Genomic DNA, 16,838 nt, shown 5'->3' on the forward strand with positions numbered 1-16,838 from the left:
CAGACATATCACTCGTGCTGACATCCTCCCCACACAGGAAGACAGAATCTCTCCACTACTGTCAGACTGTCACACTGGGAACAGAGAGAGAGAGAGAGAGAGAGAGAGAGAGAGAGAGAGAGAGAGAGAGAGAGAGAGAGAGAAATAGAGTAAGTAATAAAGACAGACAGAAAGATACACAGGATGAGGAAAAGACAAGAGTGTAAGAGCATAGGGGAAGAGAAACAAAGGCCTCTTTTCTCGAGAAACAAACAGGGAGGATGTTAAGAAATAAGTCACGTCGTGCCTCTTCTCTTTGCATGTGTCTCTCGGTGCCTCGCCATGACACTGCAACAACATCTGGCCTCACACTTCCCAATATCTGACCCACCGAGCGCCACATCCCTGCGGAACAGCTGACTTTGTAATTAAAGTCGACAGCAGGTTTGATGTATCAGTCCGCAACAGCGCTGCTACGTTAACTGTTTAGCTACAGTACATGCTCAAAGTGTTATGTTTTTAAACTCGTTTCATCATATCTGGGAAGGGGGGAGGGGCATGTATTGTATATGAATACAGTACACGGTACAATCCTGCGTTAATGTACGAATTTGTAACTTTGAGGTCTGCAAATGTAACCAAACGTTTTGATATTTGGTTATGTTTGTACAGAGTTAAAACTGAGGAGTTTACAGTGGATATGTATGTATAGCTACAGTATCTGAATTCGATATCTGAATAATGATTGTATCATATTTTTGATATATATTATATTTTCAACAGAGTGAAAATGCATTGGCTGTGTAAGGATGGCAGTCAGAAGGCCCAGAGTACTTCTGAGGTGAGGAGCAGACCCCCAGCAGTGTTTCTGCAGCCAGCCAGGGCAGGCTTAATGAATAGTGATATACATGATAAATGTGGCCATATGGTAGAACCGGCTGGCCAAGCCAGGGGTGCTAGCAAGCTAGAAACAAACACGCGCACACACACGCACACGCGCACACACACACACACACACACACACACACACACACACACACACACACACACACACACACACACACACACACACACACACACACACACACACACACACACACACACACACACACACACACACACACACGTGCATAAAACACATGCACACTCATACTCAATTAGAATAGATCGACACAAACATGCACATATACAGGTATGCACATATACACACATTCACATAAAGAGCTTCTTGAAAAGAGCAGTCATCAAAGTGTTCCCAGCCCTTCGACAACAGCAGGTAGGGGGATATGACCTCCAGGTCCTATGGAGAGACAGAGTGTACAGCCAACTGAGACCATCAGCCGCAGCAGCAGCACTCCCTGACTGTCCAAAAAGTTTCACACACACCGACGGGCATAATGTGAGACTGCCACTCCACCGCAGTGACTTTTTAATTACAGCCTGCCTGTGTCTCCGAGTAGGAATCCTGGAAGTGCTACTTGGATTTAGGGGTGGGCGATATGGTTATAATTATCGTTGAGACAATGTGTCCACGATATGCCTTTTCAGAGGTATCGTATATATCGTGATACAATTGAGGGAACCTTGTAAATACAGAGATTCATTGCAGAATTCAATTTAAACCTGCATTTTGGTCAAAATCATCAGTTGGACCCGTAAGGGTCCATTTGGTTTCATTTGTATACTGTCAGAGTTAGATACTTGTAAAGTTCAATTTAGACCTCCCAAAAGGAACCCAGAGAGTCTAGTTCTTTTGTCAAGTAACTTGAAAAATAACCATAAAAACCAACGTGAAAAAGAATCGTGATAAAATCGTGTATCGTGATACAGCTTGGGAAAATATCGTGATATTAATATCGCCCACCCCTACTTGGATTTGTATATCGTCACTGTCGGATGGAAATGTCTAACCAGAAATTGGGGATGGGACGATCATCGTTATTATCGCTTATCGTGATAAAAAAAAACGTATTATGGAGACGTGAAATTATCCTCCGTCATGCACTGGGATCAATTCACTTTTTATTTGCCGAGCTGCATATACGGTACCATGTAAACCCTTTATAATTGGTCAAACTGACCTGGAAATAACTTACTTGATACAGTATTTTTTTCACTCTATACCAAATCTCTTGGTAAATCTCTGCCAAAGAATTGATCTCTTTGCAAAAGAATCGCCGATCTACAAGCTTGTAGTGAGCTTGTAGATCGGCTATTTCTTGGCAAATGTTCCACCCCAGGATAAAGGACATTGGGTATATTTTGATTATCGTGATAATATTGTAAATCACAATTTCTTTGGTCACAATAATCGTGACATGACATTTTAATATCGTCCCATCCCTTCCAGAAATGTAACTTTACGGGACATACAGAGAAACATTTACCTGTGTTCCAATGCAGTGGTTCTCAAAGTGGATTCCAGGGACTCCTTTCCGTTCCTTTAGGGGGTCTAAATGGATCCATACAAGTCTGTAACTCTGACAGTGTACAAATGGAACCAAATGAACCCGTTAAGGGGCGACCTTGAAATGTAAAAGTTTGAGAAACACTGTTCCAATGGACCCAATGAGTTTTTAGTCACAAGCTCTTGGTTAATACTTTTCATTGGTTCAATATTTGTAAAACCCACAGACTGACTTAACCACAATCACTTTGTTTCACTTTAAGACATTGTATAGCCAAAATATGAGATCTACAAGCTCATCACGGGTCACAAAGCGATGTGTTGTGAGCTTGTAGAACTACCGGTAGAGTTGCTACTTTTGTGTGACAAAGTAGTACATACATTTAAAAGTTGATATGTGGAGATACAAGGTTTCTGCGACGATATCCCCCTCTACTTAGTTTCTTTCAGTGTGTGTGTGTGTGTGTGTGTTTCTTTCAGTGTGTGTGTGTGTGTGTGTGTGTGTGTGTGTGTGTGTGTGTGTGTGTGTGTGTGTGTGTGTGTGTGTGTGTGTGTGTGTGTGTGTGTGTGTGTGTGTGCGTGTGCGTGCGTGCGTGTGTGTGTGTGTGAGAGGTATTCGGCTGAATCAGAGCAGATGAAGCCATATGCCATCTGTCATCCTTGGTAGACAGAAGTCTTCCTTGTTTCTCAGTCTCCATTGTATTGTCAATTCTCATTTAAATTATTATTCCACACACATAAATGCTGATATAAATACAGACAGAATAATTGTCTGCGCACACGCACGCGCATGCACGTTCGCACATGCCAACTCACGATCAGACACTAACACACATTTTGTGGAAGCCATTGTCCTCCCTTCAGAACAGATGCTATCTGGCTCTCTAATTGGCTCAGTGAAAACAAAAGTGTGTTGGACGCCCTGTGAGGCATATCCAGTCTACAGAGGCAAGAGATGCCCTCTGTCACACCAAGACCCAGGCACGTGCACACGACATAGACATCAAAGGAGGCTTGGGCCCTTTTGTCCGTCTGTAAAAAGTGCCCTCTCCAGACCATTAATGCAGTTTTTACTAAGGTGAAAGAAATTGATTATGCTTAGTTCAGTGTATAAATAGCTGACCTCCAAGCTCACAACGCATTGCAGCGCGACGCATTGTGAGCTTGGAGGTCTGCTATTTTTGATATTTCCACCAAAAGGCTCTTAGAAATGTCAGCCCCTGCCTCTCTAACATTCTCTGCACGTCCCTAACCCTAACCCCTACAAGAGCCTTGGATCTGACCCACCGTCTCCAGTCTGAAGTGGGCCACTTGCTGTCCAAATGGCACTGCATCTGCAACTGTTGTGGATTTGCAACCACTGTACAGCAGTGGTCCTCAAAGGATCAGTTTAACCACTTCTAGCCCAATTTCAAACAAAGCTGATCTACAAGCTCACAACACGCAGTGATCTTGTAGATCAGCTATTTTCATTATTTCGCAATGGCAAGCACAAAATAGGGACGCTAGTTTGAAAGTGGCTCATGTCAGTATTCATTTCACTGGCAGCTAGTATGCACTATGCAGTCCAATGAGAGAATAGCCTACTCCCTACTGTATAAGAATGACTATTCAGATCATAGGTTTCAGATAACAGACAGTTGTGAAATGATGTACGAAATCTAATCTAACAACAACAATGTTTTCTTAGGGGGGTCCCTGGAAACAAATATTTTCTAATGGAGGTCCCCAGCCTAATTTACGTATCAATTTGGGGGTCTCTGGCATGAAAATGTTGGGTTCATTTCATTTGTCTATAATGTAACCTGGGCCATCCAGTACAGGCGGCAACCAGAATGCTCGCCTCAAAACATGCTCTCCCTATTTTTTCCACAGACTGCACGCCAACCGCTCGGTTTGTATGTGATATATATGACAAGGTTAGAAATAAATCTAGGATTAGCCATCGTTTTACTGAGATTACAATTAGGAATAAGTTAAGGTTTAGGTTTACGCAGTTACATTTAGAAATACCAGGTAGAGACTGTTCAGAGTTTGCCAGAGTTGCGCCAGGGCGACTGTGTTTTGATGCAAGGGTTCTAGTATTCATACAGACCAATCCTGCAGAAGTTAGGTTTAGCTCAGTCAGACAAAGCCACTCAGGCAGGGATTATTTAATCTTGCTTTAATGTACATTCTGTATTTGGTTGCAAACGTATTAATCCATGTGTATAATGTATGCTTTCTCTATTAGGTGCAATAGATACAGTATATATCGTGTTGTCAGTAACCCAAGCTTCCGCCGTGGACTGACTCCACCTAAACCCATAGCACTACTCTAACACTCCCCTTCCCTCGATGACCACACTTTTTTAGGTTTTAGAAAAGTATTTTTACTGCTTAGGTGCGTGGTCTACCTATGTTATTGCTTTTTATAGATTGATATTCCTATGCATTTGTTGTATTGCTGTTGATGTACAGACATATTATCTTGCTTATTGTAAATCGCTTTGGATTAAAAGCATCTGCTAAATGCCTAAATTGTAAATTGGAGGTGAAATGTCAAGCTCTAAATTGATAATCTATGGCCATTCGCTGCACCAATGTCTGTATATGAATGGTATTTGTTTTCACAATTTGAGTAGTTTTACCTACTTTATTACTCAATTATTTCACTGCATATACATGTATGAACATGTGATGAATACAATCTATGAATGTGGAAAATGGATTCAGAAAGCCTGCTAGAAGACTGCAGGGTTTCCTGCAGCACTTTATTGGCCAGGCGGGCCACCCAACCTAAAATCTGTAGCACCCGGCCAAGAGTCTGGTGAAAACTATGCAAACTTCCTCCTAAACGTGCAAAACAAACTATACTTTTGCGTTTGTGTTTGTTTAAGCAACTTCTATTTAGAGGGCAAAAATAAAAATTAATCAAAATTAAGGGAATAAATTTAATCGAATGAATGAATCATTTAATTAAAATGTGTTGGCGTGCGCGCTTCCCCCCGTAGCCTACCACCTGGCCAAGCCTTTTTCCTGCAGGAAACCCTGGACTGCATCTCAGAAAGAGTGCCAATTAAGATTGGTTTGGCTCAAGATCATGATTTGTTTGCTGTAATTGCTTGACCCATACAGAAACAATTCCCTAATTTAGCAAAGATATGCACAATAAAACAACAACCGTACAAGTGAAAAACAAGATGTAAGCAATATTTCATCAGGCTCCAAGTGTAGCATGGGTTCTGATCAGGGCAGGAATTGCATGGAGGCCGTTAAACCTCAGTTTGGCCTTGTGCCCCTCAAACCAATGGCATGACTTGAGGCCACAGTGGCCTTAATGCCCCAACTTAAAGGTGATACACCATGAAATTTCACTTTTCCTATTTTAAAACCTTTTTTTGGGGTCCCACTAGCACCTTCTATCCTCACAAAGTCCCATTTCTGACCTTTCTCTGGTTTTGAGAAGGCGAAGGTTAAAAGTATCCCACGGATTCTCAAAACAGGCTATCCAGATTTGCTGCCGATTGTGACGTCATCTGCCGATTGTGACGTCATCATTAAAAAAAAAATCTAAAATATATCCACAAGTTTCCCCGGGAGTTTACTGGAGACTATCAGGACCAAACTTCCGAGTTTAACAGCAGACATACAAGCTCACGTTGCGTCGCAGATGCAACCCGTTGTGAGCTTGTAAATCGGTGGCGGAAGCTCGGTGCAGACGTCTGCGCAATGCACTATGGGGCGTTGGAAACTCGTGGATATATATAAAAAAAAAAAAAAAAAAACTTGTTTCAAAAAAAAAATCAAAAAAAAATCAAAAAAATCAGGGCGCAGTTCAGGCCAAAGGTGGTACTGCAGCTGAAATGCTCTGAGAGCCATTCAAAAAATGAGAGAGGCTCTCTATTCAGGAGTGGTAATTTAGCCTCAAACCTTTTGAAAAACGTTTTTGGGACATATACATTATGACATAAATACTTTTTAAATGCATGGTGTATCTCCTCTGTCTCTTTCTTGTCAATACTGTATGTAGACAGTAGACACTGGTGTCTCTTTCTTGTCATGTAGACACCAGTGTCTTTTGTTGAGAATCTGAAATCTTAACTCCCCCAAGTCCTCATCTTTAAACCAATCCAGTGACAGGGCTGAGCATGGATCAGATTGTAAATACCATCATTTATCTATTTCACTGCAGATTAGGTTATCATCCCTAATCCTTAAATTCAACAAATTATTTCAATGGATTAAAATCTTGTTTTATTTCATGGCCTTCCTGCCCTGGCATTTGGCCTTTGTGCCCTCAAAAAATGGACAACACCAAAGGCCAAGTGGCCTTGCCCCTAAAATGACGAAATTCCAGGCCTGGTTCTGATTGACGAGACAAGTCAATGTCCCTTCTCAGCCCTCCAGAGTTAGAGATAAGATGAGGCCCAGGTTTTTTATTTTATTTTGTTTTTGTACGAGTTTTGTTCAATATAGTGAAACGACCCTGAGGGATGATTAATGACCTCTTCCCTGACATCATCTTAAACGTATAGCTGTTACGCTGTTATACACTATACAACTGAGGATGGGCAGACGTCAACCTCACCGTCCTCATATGTGTAATGTAAGTGTAGCATATCTATCTATTCCTGCCAGAACAAAAGCTGGGTATATTCTGCATATTGCTTACAAATCTAAAGATGCAGTATTTTCACTCCACATCATATAGAATATGTGTTAAAAAAAGCAGAGTATAACCTCTCCACTACTTTGCATTGTACAGGGATTCATAATACCTTTTAAAGGATGCTTCAGTGCCATCTACCATCATCACCAGAGGGGATAATACCCTGTAATAACTGCAATAAAATGACAAAGAAACACTGCCCTCTACTGATAGAATATGATCACAACAAACACTTCAAGATCAATTGCACCTAAAGGAAAAAGAAGGCAATCTCCTGGAGAAAAATATAAACGCCTCTATTAAGATCAATTGCCTTAAGCCTGCTAATTAAGCTTGGCAACATTTAGTTCAAGAATTAATAGATGATAAATAAAAAATAAATAACACAGAGGTCTTCAATGTTTTCAGGCCAAGGTCCCCTTAGTTGAGAGAGACTAAGCAGGGACCCCCACAACCTTTTCATAGATTCCATATAGTTTCATCCAGCACAATCATTAGTGTATTTTGGATTCATGTCCAAGTCCATGTGTGTGTTTTCACTTTTCAGATATTTAACTTAAACTTGACCTTTCACCTTGTACTTAGTCTGCTTTTTCCCCCCTCTACACCAAACCTCTTTGCCGAAAATAGCCGATCTACAAGCTCACAACGCCTCGCAGCGCAAGGCGTTGTGAGCTTGTAGATCTGCTATTTTTGGCTAAAGTTCTCAGAATATGGATGCTAGAGTTCAAGTGGTTAATATTAAAAAGGTGAAAAGATTGTTTCTACCACACAAAGATTTGGAGGACCCCCTGTAGCATCTCTGAGGACCCCTAGGGGTCCCAGACCCCCTGTTGAAATAACATGTTGACTACTCTGAACACATAGGTTACAGAACCAGCAGAGAGGTGCTGAAAGGAGATCTGCGCCATCAGTTTCACTTTTGAGAGGTTCAAAGTCTTCAAGTTCAAGTTGTCAAAAATGGTTGAAGAACAGCCAACTGATTAACCACTTAAACCATATACATTTTATGGGGGTCCCCGCAGGAATGTACTTTCCCCCCGCTGTTCCAAATCTCTTTGCAGAATGTTCACACCAGACGCTACGCTTCATGTGGTTAATAGTCTTTTCACATCACCATCTAATTACATGATGTGGCTGTCAGGCCCAAAGACAGTATCTCTATATTTCATCTTTTTGTTTTTTCATAATTGAATGCCTTAACACATTAAACGCCCACGTGGTGCCCACGCGCCAATCTCTTTGATGTTTACGTGTGCCCACGACGCGTTCGACGCGTTGTACAGTAAACTATACTGTACTGTAGCTACTGCACTTGGCTACCGCGGTGATGAAACAAACTCCATTTCCCAACATGTAGCGCGAAATTACGTCACCCGGACGTGCTGTCTATCTCGTTGACTTCCTGTTTAGCGGCTGCACAAAAATGCTGTTTTCTCCGGATTCTCTTCCTTTTTTCTTTTTTTTCTCAAAACGGCAACCTCTTCTACCGGCCGTAACACAAACACTGTGGCTTAGAATTGATAAAAAACGGTCCTGACTGAAAGAAAAGATTTTCGCGAAATAAACAGGACATACTTGGATTACATTTACTCGGATTACTTTTCTCGCCAGTACTTCGAAGGTAGGTAAAATGGCGGGTTGCCATGGGCACCAGCAAATTAAACGTCGAATAATTCTGGGCACCCCATGTGTTAATGTACACTTTGTCCTATGACAGACAGCGTCACGCAAAAATAGCAGATCCACAGGCTCACAACGTGAAATGGTCTTGTAGATACAAGGTTTCTGCCCGACGGCGACGATGGACTTTACCAGATGAATAATTCATGTTCCACTTAAGAACGCAACATGACAATCAGCACAGGCCATCTACAACTTCTGTCATTACTAATTCAACATCTGCTAAACAGCCTTCCACCACAACAGGAACTAGCCTGATTGCAGGATGCAAGTTTGTGTGTGTGTGTGTGTGTGTGTGTGTGTGTGTGTGTGTGTGTGTGTGTGTGTGTGTGTGTGTGTGTGTGTGTGTGTGTGTGTGTGTGTGTGTGTGTGTGTGTGTGTGTGCGCGCGTGTGCGTGCGTGCGTGCGTGCGTGCGTGCGTGCGTGTGTGCATGCGTGAGTATGTGTTATTCCCTCTTCTCAAATGGGGTGTTTTGCTTTTGCTACAAATGTAATTATACAGGGAGGGGGCCTGTGTATCTTGCTGCGCTTCGGTCTTGAAAGGTTAATAAATAATTTGATTCAAACTGTCTCTGCATCCAAGCAAATACTATAGCTTGCAGCCAAATGGGTCCCCGTGTAAAACTAATTACATTTTTCAAGTAACTATTATTTCTGTAATATGTTGTCATAGAACTCATGCTTGCATACACATCTCAGATGCTCCGAACAAGCACTTCATTTAGGCACTGAACTAACACATGCATAATAATTACCTTATTTGCATACATTATGTCAGTCCGTTTAGCCTGTCGATGCTTTCCAAACTTATGGCTTTAATCATGCCACTGACATTCTAATCGGGAGCTTGTTAATTGGCTACATTGATAGCCAGACGTGTTCATCTAATGTCAGATGTCGTTTGTTCGCAGTCAGGATAAACAATTACCTATTTTCCACGTGCCACTGGGCAAACAGGTGAGGCCACGCCACACAGACTTTTTAACTAGTCCAGTGGTTCTCAAACTTTTAGATTACATAAGACCCTCATAAACTCTGACATGTAAGGGTCAATTTAGAACCTCCTCAAGCCCCTGGACCCCACTTTGAGAACCACCAAACTAGTCTATTCTCTCCATTTCACTCTTTCATAACAGGGCTTTCCAGGGCTACTTAATTTTGTTCAAATGGGAATTGGTTAGACATGTTTTCTTCAGGTTCTATTATGAAGAAATAAAAGTCATAGATGTCAAACGTTCTATTTAGAAGGGTTCACATTGTGATGTAAAAAGGCTATAGCAGAACAAAGCAAACATCAGTATGAGGGTCATTTTATTAAGCTACAGTAGTTGTGACCGTTTGACACAATCAATTCAATCAAGTTCAAACAATTCACTTGCCCCAATTCTGCATCATAACCACTTAAACCCTCTATACTTCGTCAAACGGACCTGATCTGCACTGTACTGCATACACAACACACAATGCTTTGAGTTGTGACACGTTGTGAGCTTGTAGATCTGCCATTTTGGGGCAAATATTCCGTCCCAGAATATAGGGATGCTGGGTTCAAGCTTTCACACACACACACACACACACACACACACACACACACACACACACACACACACACACACACACACACACACACACACACACACACACACACACACACACACACACACACACACACACACACACACACACACACACACACGTGTTCAGGAAGTGCAATGAGCATCACACATAAACAGGGAACTGAGTGAAAGCAGTCAGTGGTGGAAAGAATACTCAAAAGTACTCATATTCCTTACTTAAGTAAAGTAATACTGCAATATAGAAATACTGCATAAAAGTCTGGAATACAAAATCTACTTGAGTAAAAGTACAATAGCATCGGTATAAAAATGTACTAAAGTACCAAAAGTGAAAGTACAAAATGTTTGAAATGCGATGCGACACGTTGTGAGCTTGTAGATCGGCTATTTTCAAATAGTCTAGGTATAAAATAGAGCTAGAGTGCTTTATGTATGTTTTATAATAGTATAATCTGCAAAGTAACTAGTAACTAAAGTTTTCAAATAAATGTAGCGGAGTAAAAGTACAATATTTGGATCCGAGATGTAGTGGAGTAGAAATAAAACTATTGGAAATTGGAAATACTACAATAAATGTACCTAGTTACTTTACACCACTGCTCTGTGTAATCAAAGCGAAATCCACGCAGATGTCCTGGGCTAACCTCAACAGCGGACTGGAAATGGAATACTCAGTGGGACAGACAGTCAAGGGGTTTTATCACTCTGTTAACGGCCCACACTCATAATAAAACAAGCATAGCTGTATGAAGACTGTGGCGTGTCATTAAGCAACTGTTCTATTTCTAAAACTCTCCTCTGATGGCAAATTTGGCTCAGCTGGGTTAAATAGGATTTGCTACTCAACGATTAAAACCATGATACAAACACAAACATCATTAGCCTTAAAAAAAAAGAAATGTGACGCAAAAAAGCATGCAGTGTTTTTATTGTATTTTCCAACGCTACAGACAAACGCTGTAATGACAAAAGAGCTATGGGAGGTGTTGCCAAAAAGAAAACTAAAAAGTAGTTACACGGTATGAAAGTTTCATAAACAGTAGGGGTGCAGCGGTTCAGTCAGCCCACGGTTCGGTTTGAATCTCGGTTTTTGGCTCACGGTTTTGGTTCAGTTTCGGTACAGTAAAAAAAGAGAAAAATTTAGAAAAAAAAAAAATATATATATATATATATATATACCGGTATATATATTTCTAAAATGTTCAGTTTATTTTAATATAAGCAAATCAAAAAATAAACCTACCGTATTCAGACACATTCCAATTAAGGCTACAATGGTTCACAAAATCTACGGTTCGGGTTCAGTTTGAACCACTGGTTCGAAACAGAAAGAATAAATATATTTTTTAACAATACCCAATATACAGTATATACAGTATATAAAAAAAGAAAGAAATTCGGTTCAGTTTGTATGGGCTGTTCGGTTCGGTACACCGATTCGGTTCAGTATTGTTGCACCCCTAATAAACAGCATATTTTTATGAACAAGAAAACAAAATAGATGTGCTCTACACTAGGCTAGGAGCTGAACCTCATCAGGTCCTCTCAAAGCTCTCAAATGTTCTCAATGATCGTGGCATCCATGTCCATCAGGCCCTGCTTGGTTGTTGCGCTCACAAATATGACGCCCTCAATGTTAGTTATATTATCTTCCTCTGGGTCGCTATCCTCACTCTCCAGCTGTAACCCCTGCATTGTGACCAGACATTGGACTGTACTATGCACTGTATATACATGTATAAGGCAATGTCATAGAATGGTCTATACACAGTCTTATAACACTTTAAGTTACAGTATAGGACATTTGAAAGTTATGCTATGACGCTATTAGGGATGGGACGATAATCGTTATTATCGTGATTAAAAAAAAGAAAAGAAAAAACACTTACAATAATCGTATCATGGTGATTTAAATTTATGTGAAATTATCCTCCATCATGCACTGGGATAAATTCACCTTTTATTTGCTGAGCTGCATATCCGGTACCATTTAAACAGACCTGGAAATAACGTACTTGATACAGTCTTTGTTTCACTGTCTACCAAATCTCTTTGCAAAAATAATAGCCGATCTACAAGCTCACAGTTTGCCAAATAATAGCCGATCTACAAGCTGAGCTTGTAGATCTGTTATTTTTGGGGGCAAATGTAACACCCCAGGATAATGGATGTTGGGGATATTTTGATTATCACGAAGAGTTTTTGGTCACAATAGTCGTGACAAATTTTCGTATGGTCCCATCCCTAGACACTATGATTATATGGGTTAGTAGAAATGTTTTCTGTATCGTAACCAACGGTCCAGTGGATTGACCCAGAGGATACTCACCCCACAGCTGCATGTCTGGCTGGAGGGTCCTTGCTTAAACTGCTTCATCAGGTCCTCTATCCCTGTCATCAGCTTCTGAGCATCAGATAACACTGCACACACACATAGTTATGACCATTAAGACTTGGGCTGTCACCATCATGACAACTTACTTGACGATTAACTGTCACACAAATAATTATCATTTCAATTTTGTTTTAAATTGTTGAAATAACCGATGGACAAGCTCCAAACGCGACGCATTGTGAGCTTTTGAAAATGTACTAAGTGTACATTACAGCATCTCACTTCTCGGTTTTAACCCATTTAGACCCGGAACCCCTATAACTATACCTTTCAAACTAGGAACCCCTTTAATATTTGGATGTTTTTCAGAATCGGTTTCAGGTCTAAATTGGTTAACTTGTTTTTAACATAATTTCTGTGTGACAACATCACCTTTATCAATCACTGATTAAAAATACATGAGTATATTATGCACTCACAGGTAAAAAAAAAAGTTACATCACTTGTGTATAGATCACAGCTACTGAAGGACATACATGTATCTGGCATGAAGTGACATATCTGGAGTCTGTCCTCACATTCCATGTGAGCGAGCCTGGTAGCCTCCTCAAACGCCAGGACATAGGACTTCTTGCTGATCCCTTTGGGCAACTGCACTTCCTTCAGAGTGGCCAGAGAGAAATATTTTTTAAATATTTGGAAATAATAATTACACATTTCTTTTGTAGTAAAAAACGTAAAAGAAAATGGAATATATTATTACTTGCAACCAGGGCAGGAATTTCACGGCGGCCACGACGGCCATGGCCGTCGTTGCCCCTCTCTTTGGCCGTGTGCCCCTCGAAAAATGACATGCCCAAACGGCCACAGTGGCCGTGGTGCCCCGGCGCCCACAGCAGTTCATTAAATGCTTATTACCGCTTTTTCCTCTGCGCGATTTTCCAGTCATTACGGTAACAGCAGTGCATGGTTGGTTGAGCTGCTCACATGACCAGTAGTAGATTCCATTTACGCTCGTAGTAGCAGCATAGCAGCCACCGCATAGTGGAGCCGCCGACCCAGTGATTATACAACACAAAAACATCACCGGGCTAAACGGGAGTTACATCTAACGCAGCCTGTTGAATAAATCCGAATGTGCGAACGAATGCCTTCAAACGGAGCTCTGCTGAGCTCAGGACAACAACCGAAATGCAGCACAAGGGAACCAAAAGCTATTCTTTCCCCAAGAGGCTGAGCTGTCAGAAAGTACATTATTGTTGAGAAAGGGATCACTCCGCGAACGGGAGGGAGGAGTTTGTGTGCGTGTGTGTGTGTGCGTGCGTGCACAACACATGGCCAGTGGTGGAAAAAGTACTCAAATGTTTTACTCAAGTAAAAGTATCAATAGCCTACTGCAATGTAGAAATACTCCGGTTGCAAGTAAAAAGTCCTCAAATTCAAAATATACTTGAGTAAAAGTACAAAAGTATTGGTATCAAAAATGTACTTAAAGTACCAAAAGTAAAAGTACAAAATGTTTGAAAATAGCAGATCTACAAGCTCACAACACATAGTTATGCGACATCTTGAGCTTGTAGATCTGCTATTTTTTCTACAAGCTTGGTTATTTTCAAATAGCCTAAATAGGGCTAAAGTGGTTCATGTTTAATAATATAATATTATAATTTATATATGCAAAGTAACTGTTAACTAAAGGTTTCAAATAATTGTAGTGAAGTAAAAGTACAATATTTGGATCCGAGATGTAGTGGAGTAGAAGTAAGTGTTAGAAATACTCAAAATTACAATAAGCAATTAAGTACAATACTTAAGTAAATGTACTTAGTTACTTTACACCACTGCACATGGCAAAACAGAAATAAACATTTTCTTGATATTTATTTAATTGAAAGGTATTACATTAAACCTTAACGTTTAAGCTAAATTAATTATGACTGTGGCGTGGACTTAAAATCATTGTTTTAATGATGGCCTTCCTGCCCTGGCACTTGGCCTTTGTGCCCTCAAAAATTTTACAACACCAAAGGCCAATTGGCCTTGCCCCTAAACTGATGAAATTCCAGGCCTGCTTGCAACCCATGAAAACGGGTCGCAGCCCATTGCATGGGAATCACTAGTTTGGACTCACTACCCTTTCAACTCCTTGCTAGTTTGACAGCATTCAGTGGTTTCCAGCTATCCCAGTCAGTGAGTGTATTGTACAAGGTGCACCCAGCAGAGGCTGACATTTGGATGCTTTAAACAGGACAGGAAAAGAGGAGGAAACCAGGCAGACTGTAACATTTAAACACCGCTGATCGATGACGACGATCGATTTGCCGTCCAGCGGCCATATGTATGTAGGCCTGCCCTATGCTCATAAAAATGATGCTGAGAAAACATCTATGCAAAGATTGGTATGTATGAAAAGGAAACTTGATGTAAGAAGGTCTGAAGGTGGCCTGCCTCACCTACGTTTTCAATAATCAACATATCAACATGTCTGTTCCGACATTCAGAATCTGTGTTCTGGCTTCAATTTCATGGCAAAATGTCAGATACGAATTTTGCATGTTATATTTACGTGAAATAAAAATGTAGTTATATATATATAATATATGAATTATATACAGCATGAGCCAATTTCTCACAGACACTACTCGACCATAATCAATTTTTTCTGCCTTTATTGATAGATATACAATAGACTGAATGGGGAGAGAGATGGGGGTGACACACAGCAAAGGTCGTCGGGATCTGGAATCAAACCCGCAACACGGATTAGCAGCCTAGGTGCCCAGACGGCTACGCCAGCACGGCCCATACTCTTGTTTTATTGGACATTTTTTGAACCATTTAGGGATTCAATTGGAGCGCAAATACATTATGCATGTTCACATGCACATAATTCCAGACGGATTTCTCTACCACACCATAATAATTTATGCTGAAAAACAGGTCTTTGTCTTTTCATAGATATGAAAAAAAATGCAGTACAGAGAAAAGTATTCTCACTCCCAACTCACAATATGTTCACACTTGGTTTTGAACGCACCTTCAGCATTCAATGCTAACACAGAAGCCATACTTTTGCATTCCATATTGATGAGGACGGCTCATAACCGATTCCAATCCTATCGGTATGCAAGTGGGATGCCCTCTCCTTTGCATCACTCCGTGTGGGCACTCACTTGACTAGCGCCTTTCTCTGTTGCTCCTCATAGAACCACTTCTGACAGCATGACTGCCTTATATTTAAGGTTTAAACTTGTTTTTTACATATTTTCAATGTTTTTAATTGGAACTTCAACGTGTTCTCAATCACGTCACGTCCCCATTCCGTCATCAGTCATGTGACTCAAGGCCTGTCCAGACTCTAACAACCGAACTTTTCGTCCAGTTCAACAACAAAATGATGTCACTCGCAACTTCTGAAAAGCATTACACCGAATAAGAGTTCGGAAAGCTGCACGTCGGAAAGTCTGAACTTTCCGACGAAAGGTTCGGTGGTTGGAGACAGTATGGACAGCCCTTATGACTACCCTGAACTTTGAAAGGTGATCCTAAAAGGATAACCAAAGCATTGACCCAGTGATGCCAAGGGGCCTAGACCAAGCATCAGTATTAGACGAGTGTAGAGTGAGTGTGTGTATGCATCTAATTTGTATGGATGCTGCACAAACTTTCATACGTATAGCCCATGATTATGCCTGACCTTCTGGAATCTTCAACACTTGGTTCACAACAAAGTAAAGTAAGTAAACTAGGCTGTGTAGCTGTTCTTACTTCAGTCAATACCAGGTAGGTATGAACAAACACAAAGCCAATAACGGGAGTGAAAGCAGCACTTTTAACACTACCTTAAGGTTGATGGGGTGGTAAGGCTCCACTAGTCTAAATGGGGACCAGCATCTGGTGTGAGGGTTTCCTAGGAACTCAACGTGGTATGTCTTCACTTTGCCGTCCTTGCACAGAGTCACATATTCTCCTGAGTCTGGGTCTGGGCTCACAATGGCAGGCCACCTGTATGCAGGAACATACACTTTAAATTATTTACACTTACACGTATTTAATCATGGACTATTGACCTGCCAAATAGATTATGGAAAGTTTACAAATCCTTTACACACCAGGCGTGTTTATTTTGTGTGATTAATTCACAATGATTTAAACAGCTCTTCGTGTCATGACATGAGTATATCCACACATGAACGCAAATATTAC

The sequence above is a fragment of the Nannobrachium achirus genome (assembly GCF_963921795.1).
Source record: "Nannobrachium achirus genome assembly, chromosome: 2".
Lineage (NCBI taxonomy): Eukaryota > Metazoa > Chordata > Actinopteri > Myctophiformes > Myctophidae > Nannobrachium > Nannobrachium achirus.